This window comes from Schistocerca americana, chromosome 3 (assembly GCF_021461395.2).
Source record: "Schistocerca americana isolate TAMUIC-IGC-003095 chromosome 3, iqSchAmer2.1, whole genome shotgun sequence".
Classification (NCBI taxonomy): Eukaryota; Metazoa; Arthropoda; class Insecta; order Orthoptera; family Acrididae; genus Schistocerca; species Schistocerca americana.
Genome location: NC_060121.1, coordinates 591607918 through 591620417, shown reverse-complemented (window position 1 = coordinate 591620417; position 12500 = coordinate 591607918). Strand labels below are relative to the sequence as shown.

Sequence of the window (12500 nt, the reverse complement as noted above, 5' to 3'; positions counted from 1 at the left end):
GGGAAGAGTCTTCCTAGGCCATGACCCACCGGAAGGGCGCAGCGTCCCCCACCCCAGACATGTGACGTCACACTATCGGTATTGACGACTAGACTGATTCCTTATAATCATTTGCCATACACCGGTGGAAGCTGCCGAGACGAGTAACTACATAGCGGGCTCGCCGTGTCACTAATGTACAGAGATACAATAGTTTCGACTGGAACCGGATTAAACGTATACACGGCGCTGATTAGTAATAGATAGAGCCATCAGAATACAGATAATGTATACAACTGTCCGTATACATGCTGAAAGACTCTGCTCACAATCACACGTCAGCCAGACACTCTTATCACGCACTACTCTCTGCCTGTAACAGGCACACAGACAATATGTAAGCACCAGCATGGAACAACACCCAGTGCATCCTCTCTGCCACATTAGACAATCCACACTATCATAACCAGACCGGGAGGTCCACTCGGAAAACAGAATATCCCACCCTTCCGACAACCACCATTGCTCAGCTAAGCCACCAACACCCACACATGTCCTACACAGGGGTGCACCCAACATCACAATACTGCCTCCTGTCACACCACAAAAACAATGGCAGGAATGAAAGACACAGGTCTGCCACAAGCATGGAATCAGAGCGCCGCCTGTCATGAGCCAAAGGTGCACCCTGACGTGCCAAATCAGATGATGCCACAGTCATTTACTTACGATAATCACAATCAACAAACCGGCCCCCCCCCCCAAAACACCTTTCCTTACAACAATGTGTACCTTAACCTAACCCGTATTGTGCCTTAACCTAACCCGTATTGTGCCTTAACCTAACCCGTATTGTGCCTTAACCTAACCCGTATTGTGCCTTAACCTAACCCGTATTGCGCCTTAACCTAACCCGTATTGTGCCTTAACCTAACCCGTATTGTGCCTTAACCTAACCCGTATTGTGCCTTAACCTAACCCGTATTGTGCCTTAACCTAACCCGTATTGTGCCTTAACCTAACCCGTATTGTGCCTTAACCTAACCCGTATTGTGCCTTAACCTAACCCGTATTGTGCCTTAACCTAACCCGTATTGTGCCTTAACCTAACCCGTATTGTGCCTTAACCTAACCCGTATTGTGCCTTAACCTAACCCGTGTTGTGCCTTAACCTAACCCGTGTTGTGCCTTAACCTAACCCGTGTTGTGCATTAACCTAACCCGTATTGTGCCTTAACCTAACCCGTGTTGTGCCTTAACCTAACCCGTGTTGTACCTTAACCTAACCCGTGTTGTACCTTAACCTAACCCGTGTTGTACCTTAACCTAACCCGTGTTGTACCTTAACCTAACCCGTGTTGTACCTTAACCTAACCCGTGTTGTACCTTAACCTAACCCGTGTTGTACCTTAACCTAACCCGTGTTGTACCTTAACCTAACCCGTGTTGTACCTTAACCTAACCCGTGTTGTGCCTTAACCTAACCTATGTTGCGCCTTAACCTAACCTATGTTGCGCCTTAACCTAACCTATGTTGCGCCTTAACCTAACCTATGTTGCGCCTTAACCTAACCCATATTGTACCTTAACCTAACCCATATTGTACCTTAACCTAACCCATATTGTACCTTAACCTAACCCATGTTGCGCCTTAACCTAACCCATGTTGCGCCTTAACCTAACCTATGTTGCGCCTTAACCTAACCCATGTTGCGCCTTAACCTAACCCATGTTGCGCCTTAACCTAACCCATGTTGCGCCTTAACCTAACCCATGTTGCGCCTTAACCTAACCCATGTTGCGCCTTAACCTAACCCATGTTGCGCCTTAACCTAACCCATGTTGCGCCTTAACCTAACCCATGTTGCGCCTTAACCTAACCCATGTTGCGCCTTAACCTAACCCATGTTGCGCCTTAACCTAACCCATGTTGCGCCTTAACCTAACCCATGTTGCGCCTTAACCTAACCCATGTTGCGCCTTAACCTAACCCATGTTGCGCCTCAACCTAACCCATGTTGCGCCTCAACCTAACCTATGTTGCGCCTCAACCTAAGCTATGTTGCGCCTCAACCCAACACACGTTGGGCCTCAACCCAACACACGTTGGGCCTTAACCCAACACACGTTGGGCCTTAACCCAACACACGTTGGGCCTTAACCCAACACACGTTGGGCCTTAACCCAACACACGTTGGGCCTTAACCCAACACACGTTGGGCCTTAACCCAACACACGTTGGGCCTTAACCCAACACACGTTGGGCCTTAACCCAATACACGTTGGGCCTTAACCCAACACACGTTGGGCCTTAACCCAACACACGTTGGGCCTTAACCCAACACACGTTGGGCCTTAACCCAACACACGTTGGGCCTTAACCCAACACACGTTGGGCCTTAACCCAACACACGTTGGGCCTTAACCCAACACACGTTGGGCCTTAACCCAACACACGTTGGGCCTTAACCTGCTCTGTAATTGTCATACGACGCGTTAAATTAGTGTAGTGTTGCCTAACTGCAACCCCCGCAATATAGTTTGCTACTCGCACTGCCCGGTCCCCAGAGTATCGCTTCATGTGAAACACCTTGCAGCTATACACTGTAATGCGGATGGCAGTAGGACGTACATGCTCAATGCCCTTCGCAGTTGTTCATTGGCATTCGCATGGCGAAGCACAGCCTACGTTGTGGTACGGCTTGTGTCAACTGTCCGCTGATGTTGTACGTCCAAATCACACACTGTACTGCACATTGGTCCTCATGTACTGAATGATACATCGTGGTACATGTGTGACCGTACCACGACTGCGCCAACAACGGCGAACCATACGGTCCAAATATTGTGCACTCAGCTACGTGTCGTCTCCCTATAAGAGCTGGATTGCAGTATGGTATGCCGTGGATGGCGATCAGCATGAGCCGTCTGTTGATGTAGTGGCGCGTGTTGTCAGACGTAGTCGTCTCCTCTCACACACCGTGATAGCATGGTGCACTGCGTTCCACATCTGCGACATGCGACAGAGGCCGGTTGACAGTCGTTCGCGCAATGGACATCGCATACGTACGGGGGCCACCTTCCACGTGTTCGCGAAGCGTGCACATGTTGTTGCGTGTATGTGGGCAGACATAGTGTGTCGTGACACCTGACACAGGCATGCAACAATCGTTGAATTTGCAAATGGCGATGGACGTCTACGTTTGCTGGTGACGTTACGCAAATGAACAACTGGTAAACCGTTGTGGTGCGGTTGTTCTCGCTAGAGGTGAATCAGTGATGGCGACGATCGGTTGAGCTACCAACCGGTTGTTTCAGCGATACCCACCATGCCCACGAACGTGAATGGCATGTGGGTGTGAAGCGATACGCGGCGGTGGCTGGGTGGGACCGTCCCCGGCCGGTGAGGGGGGGCCTCCCGGCGTGCTGGCCGCGCGGTGCGTGGGCGCACGCGCTACAGCCGGCTGGTGGGGGCGGCCAGTGGCAGGCGCGCCGGCCGACGGAGGCGGCAGGCGGCGCAGCTGCGCGCCGGCGCACCCTGCACGCGGCGCCGTGCGGCCAAAGTAGGTCCTCGCGGGCCCGGTGCGAAGCGCGGTGGACATCTGCAGTGTGCTGGTCCGATTGAGGACTGTGTGCGCTGAGGATGCGCCGCCGCCCGGCGCTCGGCGCCGCGACGCCGTCTGCTGCTCGGTCGCCTCTGCGGTTCTCGCAGGTGGATTGTATCGCAGCTGTGCGGACGTGTTGGCGCGTGCGCTGTGCTGGGAGAGTTCGCTTCGGCACCCAAGTGGGGCTTTTGTCCTTCTGTGGCGCTGGCGTTGGAGCTGCCGGCCACCGTAGGTGGCGCGTGTTGTCTCCCGCCGGCAATGCCACGACAGCACGCTCCCGGGCCTCTGTCGGCAGCGGCAAGCTCAGTTGGGAGCACGGGTGGTCGCACCTAAAGCGTCTACTCGCCAAACTCCGGGCGATTGCGCCACTCTCGAACCCGACCAAGTACTTAGGACGGCGCTGCGCGCCGCCGGGACCTGAGAGGGTTTCGAGGTGTATTGTGCAGGGGAGCTCAGCCTCCTCCTGTTTGCAGAATAATTGAGCGGACGCTTGCGTGTTCGCGCGGGCCCCCGGGACACACTCCCGGGCGGCCGGCTGCTCAGCTCTAGTTGACGCAGCTCCCTGGTTGATCCTGCCAGTAGTCATATGCTTGTCTCAAAGATTAAGCCATGCATGTCTCAGTACAAGCCGCATTAAGGTGAAACCGCGAATGGCTCATTAAATCAGTTATGGTTCCTTAGATCGTACCCACGTTACTTGGATAACTGTGGTAATTCTAGAGCTAATACATGCAAACAGAGTCCCGACCAGAGATGGAAGGGACGCTTTTATTAGATCAAAACCAATCGGTCGGCTCGTCCGGTCCGTTTGCCTTGGTGACTCTGAATAACTTTGGGCTGATCGCACGGTCCTCGTACCGGCGACGCATCTTTCAAATGTCTGCCTTATCAACTGTCGATGGTAGGTTCTGCGCCTACCATGGTTGTAACGGGTAACGGGGAATCAGGGTTCGATTCCGGAGAGGGAGCCTGAGAAACGGCTACCACATCCAAGGAAGGCAGCAGGCGCGCAAATTACCCACTCCCGGCACGGGGAGGTAGTGACGAAAAATAACGATACGGGACTCATCCGAGGCCCCGTAATCGGAATGAGTACACTTTAAATCCTTTAACGAGTATCTATTGGAGGGCAAGTCTGGTACCAGCAGCCGCGGTAATTCCAGCTCCAATAGCGTATATTAAAGTTGTTGCGGTTAAAAAGCTCGTAGTTGGATTTGTGTCCCACGCTGTTGGTTCACCGCCCGTCGGTGTTTAACTGGCATGTATCGTGGGACGTCCTGCCGGTGGGGCGAGCTGAAGGCGTGCGACGCGCCTCGTGCGTGCTCGTGCGTCCCGAGGCGGACCCCGTTGCAATCCTACCAGGGTGCTCTTGAGTGAGTGTCTCGGTGGGCCGGCACGTTTACTTTGAACAAATTAGAGTGCTTAAAGCAGGCAAGCCCGCCTGAATACTGTGTGCATGGAATAATGGAATAGGACCTCGGTTCTATTTTGTTGGTTTTCGGAACCCGAGGTAATGATTAATAGGGACAGGCGGGGGCATTCGTATTGCGACGTTAGAGGTGAAATTCTTGGATCGTCGCAAGACGAACAGAAGCGAAAGCATTTGCCAAGTATGTTTTCATTAATCAAGAACGAAAGTTAGAGGTTCGAAGGCGATCAGATACCGCCCTAGTTCTAACCATAAACGATGCCAGCCAGCGATCCGCCGCAGTTCCTCCGATGACTCGGCGGGCAGCCTCCGGGAAACCAAAGCTTTTGGTTTCCGGGGGAAGTATGGTTGCAAAGCTGAAACTTAAAGGAATTGACGGAAGGGCACCACCAGGAGTGGAGCCTGCGGCTTAATTTGACTCAACACGGGATACCTCACCAGGCCTGGACACCGGAAGGATTGACAGATTGATAGCTCTTTCTTGATTCGGTGGGTGGTTTTGCATGGCCGTTCTTAGTTGGTGGAGCGATTTGTCTGGTTAATTCCGATAACGAACGAGACTCTAGCCTGCTAACTAGTCGCGTGACATCCTTCGTGCTGTCAGCGATTACTTTTCTTCTTAGAGGGACAGGCGGCTTCTAGCCGCACGAGATTGAGCAATAACAGGTCTGCGATGCCCTTAGATGTTCTGGGCCGCACGCGCGCTACACTGAAGGAATCAGCGTGTCTTCCTAGGCCGAAAGGTCGGGGTAACCCGCTGAACCTCCTTCGTGCTAGGGATTGGGGCTTGCAATTGTTCCCCATGAACGAGGAATTCCCAGTAAGCGCGAGTCATAAGCTCGCGTTGATTACGTCCCTGCCCTTTGTACACACCGCCCGTCGCTACTACCGATTGAATGATTTAGTGAGGTCTTCGGACTGGTACGCGGCATTGACTCTGTCGTTGCCGATGCTACCGGAAAGATGACCAAACTTGATCATTTAGAGGAAGTAAAAGTCGTAACAAGGTTTCCGTAGGTGAACCTGCGGAAGGATCATTACCGACTAGACTGCATGTCTTTCGATGTGCGTGTCGTGTCGCGCAACACGCTACCTGTACGGCTCGCAGTAGCCGTGCGCCGCGTGCGGAACCACGCGTGCTTCTCAAAACTAACGCCAATGTTGTGTGGTACGAGCGCTGAAGCGCTGGAGCGGCTGGCCTGCGGCACCTGGCGCCTGGCGCCGGTTTTGAATGACTTTCGCCCGACTGCCTGTCCGCTCCGGTGTGGAGCCGTACGACGCCCATCGGCCGTGAGGCCGTTGGACACAGAACGCTTGAACAGGGGCCGCCACACGCCTACGTCCCGCCTATGCAACTGTCTTGAGAGAGACAGTGGAAACTAAGAAAAGATCACCCAGGACGGTGGATCACTCGGCTCGTGGGTCGATGAAGAACGCAGCAAATTGCGCGTCGACATGTGAACTGCAGGACACATGAACATCGACGTTTCGAACGCACATTGCGGTCCATGGATTCCGTTCCCGGGCCACGTCTGGCTGAGGGTCGGCTATGTATACTGAAGCGCGCGGCGTTTGCCCCGCTTCGCAGACCTGGGAGCGTCGCGGCCGCCTGTGGGGCCGGCCGCGCCTCCTGAAACGTGCGATGCGCGCCCGTCGCCTGGCGGTTCGCATACCGGTACTTACTCGGTAGCGTGCACAGCCGGCTGGCGGTGTGGCGTGCGACACCTCGTACAACGACCTCAGAGCAGGCGAGACTACCCGCTGAATTTAAGCATATTACTAAGCGGAGGAAAAGAAACTAACAAGGATTCCCCCAGTAGCGGCGAGCGAACAGGGAAGAGTCCAGCACCGAACCCCGCAGGCTGCCGCCTGTCGTGGCATGTGGTGTTTGGGAGGGTCCACTACCCCGACGCCTCGCGCCGAGCCCAAGTCCAACTTGAATGAGGCCACGGCCCGTAGAGGGTGCCAGGCCCGTAGCGGCCGGTGCGAGCGTCGGCGGGACCTCTCCTTCGAGTCGGGTTGCTTGAGAGTGCAGCTCCAAGTGGGTGGTAAACTCCATCTGAGACTAAATATGACCACGAGACCGATAGCGAACAAGTACCGTGAGGGAAAGTTGAAAAGAACTTTGAAGAGAGAGTTCAAAAGTACGTGAAACCGTTCTGGGGTAAACGTGAGAAGTCCGAAAGGTCGAACGGGTGAGATTCACGCCCATCCGGCCACTGGCCTCCGCCCTCGGCAGATGGGGCCGGCCGCCCGCGCGGAGCAATCCGCGGCGGGGTCGTGTCCGGTTGCCTTTCCACTCGCCGCGGGGTGGGGCCGTTCCGGTGTGCGGTGGGCCGCACTTCTCCCCTAGTAGGACGTCGCGACCCGCTGGGTGCCGGCCTACGGCCCGGGTGCGCAGCCTGTCCTTCCGCGGGCCTCGGTTCGCGTCTGTTGGGCAGAGCCCCGGTGTCCTGGCTGGCTGCCCGGCGGTACATCTGGAGGAGTCGATTCGCCCCTTTGGGCGCTCGGGCTCCCGGCAAGCGCGCGCGGTTCTTCCCGGATGACGGACCTACCTGGCCCGGCCCCGGACCCGCGCCGCTGTTGGCTCGGGATGCTCTCGGGCGGAATAATCGCTCCCGTCAGCGGCGCTTCAGCTTTGGACAATTTCACGACCCGTCTTGAAACACGGACCAAGGAGTCTAACATGTGCGCGAGTCATTGGGCTGTACGAAACCTAAAGGCGTAATGAAAGTGAAGGTCTCGCCTTGCGCGGGCCGAGGGAGGATGGGGCTTCCCCGCCCTTCACGGGGCGGCGGCCTCCGCACTCCCGGGGCGTCTCGTCCTCATTGCGAGGTGAGGCGCACCTAGAGCGTACACGTTGGGACCCGAAAGATGGTGAACTATGCCTGGCCAGGACGAAGTCAGGGGAAACCCTGATGGAGGTCCGTAGCGATTCTGACGTGCAAATCGATCGTCGGAGCTGAGTATAGGGGCGAAAGACTAATCGAACCATCTAGTAGCTGGTTCCCTCCGAAGTTTCCCACAGGATAGCTGGTGCTCGTACGAGTCTCATCCGGTAAAGCGAATGATTAGAGGCCTTGGGGCCGAAACGACCTCAACCTATTCTCAAACTTTAAATGGGTGAGATCTCCGGCTTGCTTGATATGCTGAAGCCGCGAGCAAACGACTCGGATCGGAGTGCCAAGTGGGCCACTTTTGGTAAGCAGAACTGGCGCTGTGGGATGAACCAAACGCCGAGTTAAGGCGCCCGAATCGACGCTCATGGGAAACCATGAAAGGCGTTGGTTGCTTAAGACAGCAGGACGGTGGCCATGGAAGTCGGAATCCGCTAAGGAGTGTGTAACAACTCACCTGCCGAAGCAACTAGCCCTGAAAATGGATGGCGCTGAAGCGTCGTGCCTATACTCGGCCGTCAGTCTGGCAGTCATGGCCGGTCCTTGCGGCCGGCCGCGAAGCCCTGATGAGTAGGAGGGTCGCGGCGGTGGGCGCAGAAGGGTCTGGGCGTGAGCCTGCCTGGAGCCGCCGTCGGTGCAGATCTTGGTGGTAGTAGCAAATACTCCAGCGAGGCCCTGGAGGGCTGACGCGGAGAAGGGTTTCGTGTGAACAGCCGTTGCACACGAGTCAGTCGATCCTAAGCCCTAGGAGAAATCCGATGTTGATGGGGGCCGTCATAGCATGATGCACGTTGTGCTGGCCCCCGTTGGGCGAAAGGGAATCCGGTTCCTATTCCGGAACCCGGCAGCGGAACCGATACAAGTCGGGCCCCTCTTTTAGAGATGCTCGTCGGGGTAACCCAAAAGGACCCGGAGACGCCGTCGGGAGATCGGGGAAGAGTTTTCTTTTCTGCATGAGCGTTCGAGTTCCCTGGAATCCTCTAGCAGGGAGATAGGGTTTGGAACGCGAAGAGCACCGCAGTTGCGGCGGTGTCCCGATCTTCCCCTCGGACCTTGAAAATCCGGGAGAGGGCCACGTGGAGGTGTCGCGCCGGTTCGTACCCATATCCGCAGCAGGTCTCCAAGGTGAAGAGCCTCTAGTCGATAGAATTATGTAGGTAAGGGAAGTCGGCAAATTGGATCCGTAACTTCGGGATAAGGATTGGCTCTGAGGATCGGGGCGTGTCGGGCTTGGTCGGGAAGTGGGTCAGCGCTAACGTGCCGGGCCTGGGCGAGGTGAGTGCCGTAGGGGTGCCGGTAAGTGCGGGCGTTTAGCGCGGGCGTGGTCTGCTCTCGCCGTTGGTTGGCCTCGTGCTGGCCGGCGGTGCAGGATGCGCGCGCCTGCGCGGCGTTCGCGCCCCGGTGCTTCAACCTGCGTGCAGGATCCGAGCTCGGTCCCGTGCCTTGGCCTCCCACGGATCTTCCTTGCTGCGAGGCCGCGTCCGCCTTAGCGTGCTCCTCCGGGGGCGCGCGGGTGCGCGGATTCTCTTCGGCCGCCATTCAACGATCAACTCAGAACTGGCACGGACTGGGGGAATCCGACTGTCTAATTAAAACAAAGCATTGCGATGGCCCTAGCGGGTGTTGACGCAATGTGATTTCTGCCCAGTGCTCTGAATGTCAACGTGAAGAAATTCAAGCAAGCGCGGGTAAACGGCGGGAGTAACTATGACTCTCTTAAGGTGGCCAAGTGGCGGCGGTGTGGCTGCATCCGGACTTGGCTTTTCGAAGTGCGGTCTTGATGTAGTCGTGCTGCTGCTGCGAGGTGCCTTCCTTGGGTTATAGTTACAGGGAGAGTGATGCGCAATACATGGGCCTAGCCCTCTTAGCCTCTCCTCTCCTGCGGTCTTCTCCCCTTCTCGTGGGCCCGCTGATTTTCGCAGAGTGGAAGACCGCACCAGGGGCTTGGGGGGGTTACCAGCCCCCCCTCGCATTATCCCTTTATAGTTGGGGGCAGCCGACAAGAAACAAGAGATGGTGGCCCTTCCGCTGAAGGTGCCACCCCAGCTACCCCAGCACCTATCCGGCCAACCGGCCGTAACGAAAATGCGATAGTTTGTGTAGCTCCCTTTGCTTGCAGTGAGTGCCACCGCACTTTTACCACGAAGAACGGTCTCGGGGTCCATCGCCGCCGCCAACACCCTGCGGCCGCCAACGCTGAGATCGTGACGGAGAGGCATCGCGCGAGGTGGACGGAGGAAGAAGTCCTGTCGCTCGCCAAGGCAGAGGCCGAACTGTTCCTTGAGAGGGACGCCCGGTTCTTCTTTGTAAATCAAGAACTTACCAGGATGTTCCCCGACCGAACGCTTGAGGCAATCAAGTGCCGACGGCGGCAAGCTGCCCACAAGCAGCTTGTCCGCCAATTCATGGAGGCACTTGAGATCGGTCGGGGTGAAGAGCCGGCGTCCCGCCGTGGAGCAGCGAGCTCGCTGCCTGACGCGGGCGAGGCCGCTGCGCCGCCCGTCGACGCAGCCGAGGACTTCGCGGCCGACACCACCGGGCCGCCGCCGGAGGGGCCGACTGACGCCGCCATCTGGGAGCATCTGGCGGGGCTACCTGCTTCCGCCCAGCGTTTCTCTGCCCTGGATCGAGTCATTGGTCTGGGGCGGGGCACGCCGCCCGATGTCATCCTGGGCATGCTCCCGGATGCCCTTGCGTCGGTCGGGTCCAGGGGGGAGAGGTCGATCACCAGGACACAGCGGCCGCGCCAACCATCCAAGCGGCCGCCTGCCGCCCCGCCGCTGCAGAAGCGCAAGCGGCGCCGCTGGGAATACGCGCGGACACAGGACGCCTTCCGTAGGTCGCGTGCGCGTTGCGTGCGCGGCTTGCTGGACGGCACCCTGCTGCAGCCGCCACCCGACATCCCCGGTCTGCTGGACTTCTGGGCGGACCTCTTCACGAAGAAGCCGATCTCCACCGCCGGCTTCATCCGTGACCGCCTTCTCCCGCACTCGGAGCCTGTCGCTCCTGAGTGCCTATGGGGGCCGGTCACACGTGAGGAGGTCGCTGCTGCCTTGCCGCCCAGGGGATCGGCAGCCGGGCCGGACGGCCTGACTCCAGCGGAGCTGCGGCGCCTGCCGCATGAAGTCCTGGTGAAACTCTTGAACCTCTTCCTCCTGGCCCGCGCCCTCCCCGAGCGTCTGCTTCGCGCCCGGACGTCACTTCTCCCCAAAACGGCTGCACCAACATCCCCCGCTGACTTTCGCCCCATTACGGTCTGCTCGGTGTTGGCGCGGACCTTTCACAAGGTTCTCGCGTCACGCCTGATGCGTGCATGTGCTGTGGACGAACGTCAGCGGGCATTCATCCCCCGGGATGGGATGTTGGAAAACACCTTCATCTTGGACACTGCTCTCACCGACGCAGTCCGCTCCTGTCGCTCTGTTTTTGTGGCATCGATCGACGTCTCTAAAGCGTTCGATTCGGTGGACCATGCCGCCCTCCGCCCCGTGCTGAGGGCTCATGGCCTGCCGGATTGCTTTATTGAGTACGTCGAAAGGTGTTACGAGGGTAGCACGACGGTGATAGCGGGCGGCGCCGACGTGGGCGTGCCCCTGCAGCCGGCTAGGGGTGTGCGTCAGGGTGACCCCCTCTCCCCCCTCCTTTTCAATTTTGCGGTGGACTATGTTTTGAGTCAACTTCCCTCCCACATCGGAGCTCGGATCCTTGGTCGCAGAGTTAACGCTGCGGCCTTCGCAGATGACGTCCTGCTTTTTGCATCGACCGCGAGGGGATTGCAGTCCCTCATCGACGCAGCCGTCGCAGCCCTCGCCCATCTGGGGCTGCAGATCAACGCCCGGAAGTGTTTCACCCTCGCCTTAGTCGCGTCTGGGCGCGACAAGAAGGTGAAGGTCGACGCCGACGTTACCTTCAAAGCGGGCAACGCCACCGTGCCCGCCCTACGTGTGGGTGAAACCTTCCGGTACCTGGGACTGCAATTCTCCACCGCTGGTCGCTGCGTTTTCAACCCACGACGCCACCTGGTGGAGCAGCTGGACGTCATCTCCCGAGCTCCGCTCAAGCCGCAGCAGCGCCTCCACGCCCTCACCACCGTGCTTCTGCCTGGCCTGTACCATGGGCTGGCCCTCAGCCGCACCCGAGTGGGTGCGTTGAAAGCGGCAGATGTGACCATCCGTGCCGCCGTCAGGAGATGGTTCCGCCTTCCGGCGGACACTCCCCTGGGCTACTTCCACGCTCCTGTAGCCCAGGGAGGCCTCGGCATCCCATCATGCCGATGGATGGGGCCAACACTTCGCCGGTCCCGTCTCCTGGCGCTGAAAAGGATTGGGCCAGCCGCCGACGGTGCAGGCCGGGACGAGGTGCAGCGTGAGATTGAGGCGCTGGAGCGGCATCTTATGTGGGAGGGCCACCTCCTCAAATCGTCGACGCAGGTTGGAGAGATGTGGGCCGCGCGCCTGCACGTTGCCTTTGACGGTGCGGCGCTGTCATCTTCCGCCGCCGTCAAGGGGCAACACCAGTGGGTCGCTGACACCAGTCGCCTCCTATCTGGGCGTAACTTCATCGACGCTCTCCGCGCCCGCATCAACGCCT

The 12500-nt window shown here is 57.9% G+C and overlaps 2 non-coding genes and 1 pseudogene across 2 annotated transcripts; all 3 read left to right on the top strand.

Moving 5' to 3' along the window:
• The first annotated feature begins 4143 nt into the window (after nt 1-4143).
• On the top strand, nt 4144-6053 carry LOC124608895. Its single transcript, XR_006979447.1, has one exon. It is a non-coding gene; the product is annotated as a small subunit ribosomal RNA (ribosomal RNA).
• Nucleotides 6054-6404: 351 nt separating this feature from the next.
• Nucleotides 6405-6559, top strand: LOC124608334. The gene has a single exon (XR_006979007.1). It is a non-coding gene; the product is annotated as a 5.8S ribosomal RNA (ribosomal RNA).
• A 188-nt stretch (nt 6560-6747) lies between these two features.
• Nucleotides 6748-12500, top strand: part of LOC124607577 — a 7964-nt pseudogene continuing 2211 nt past the window's right edge.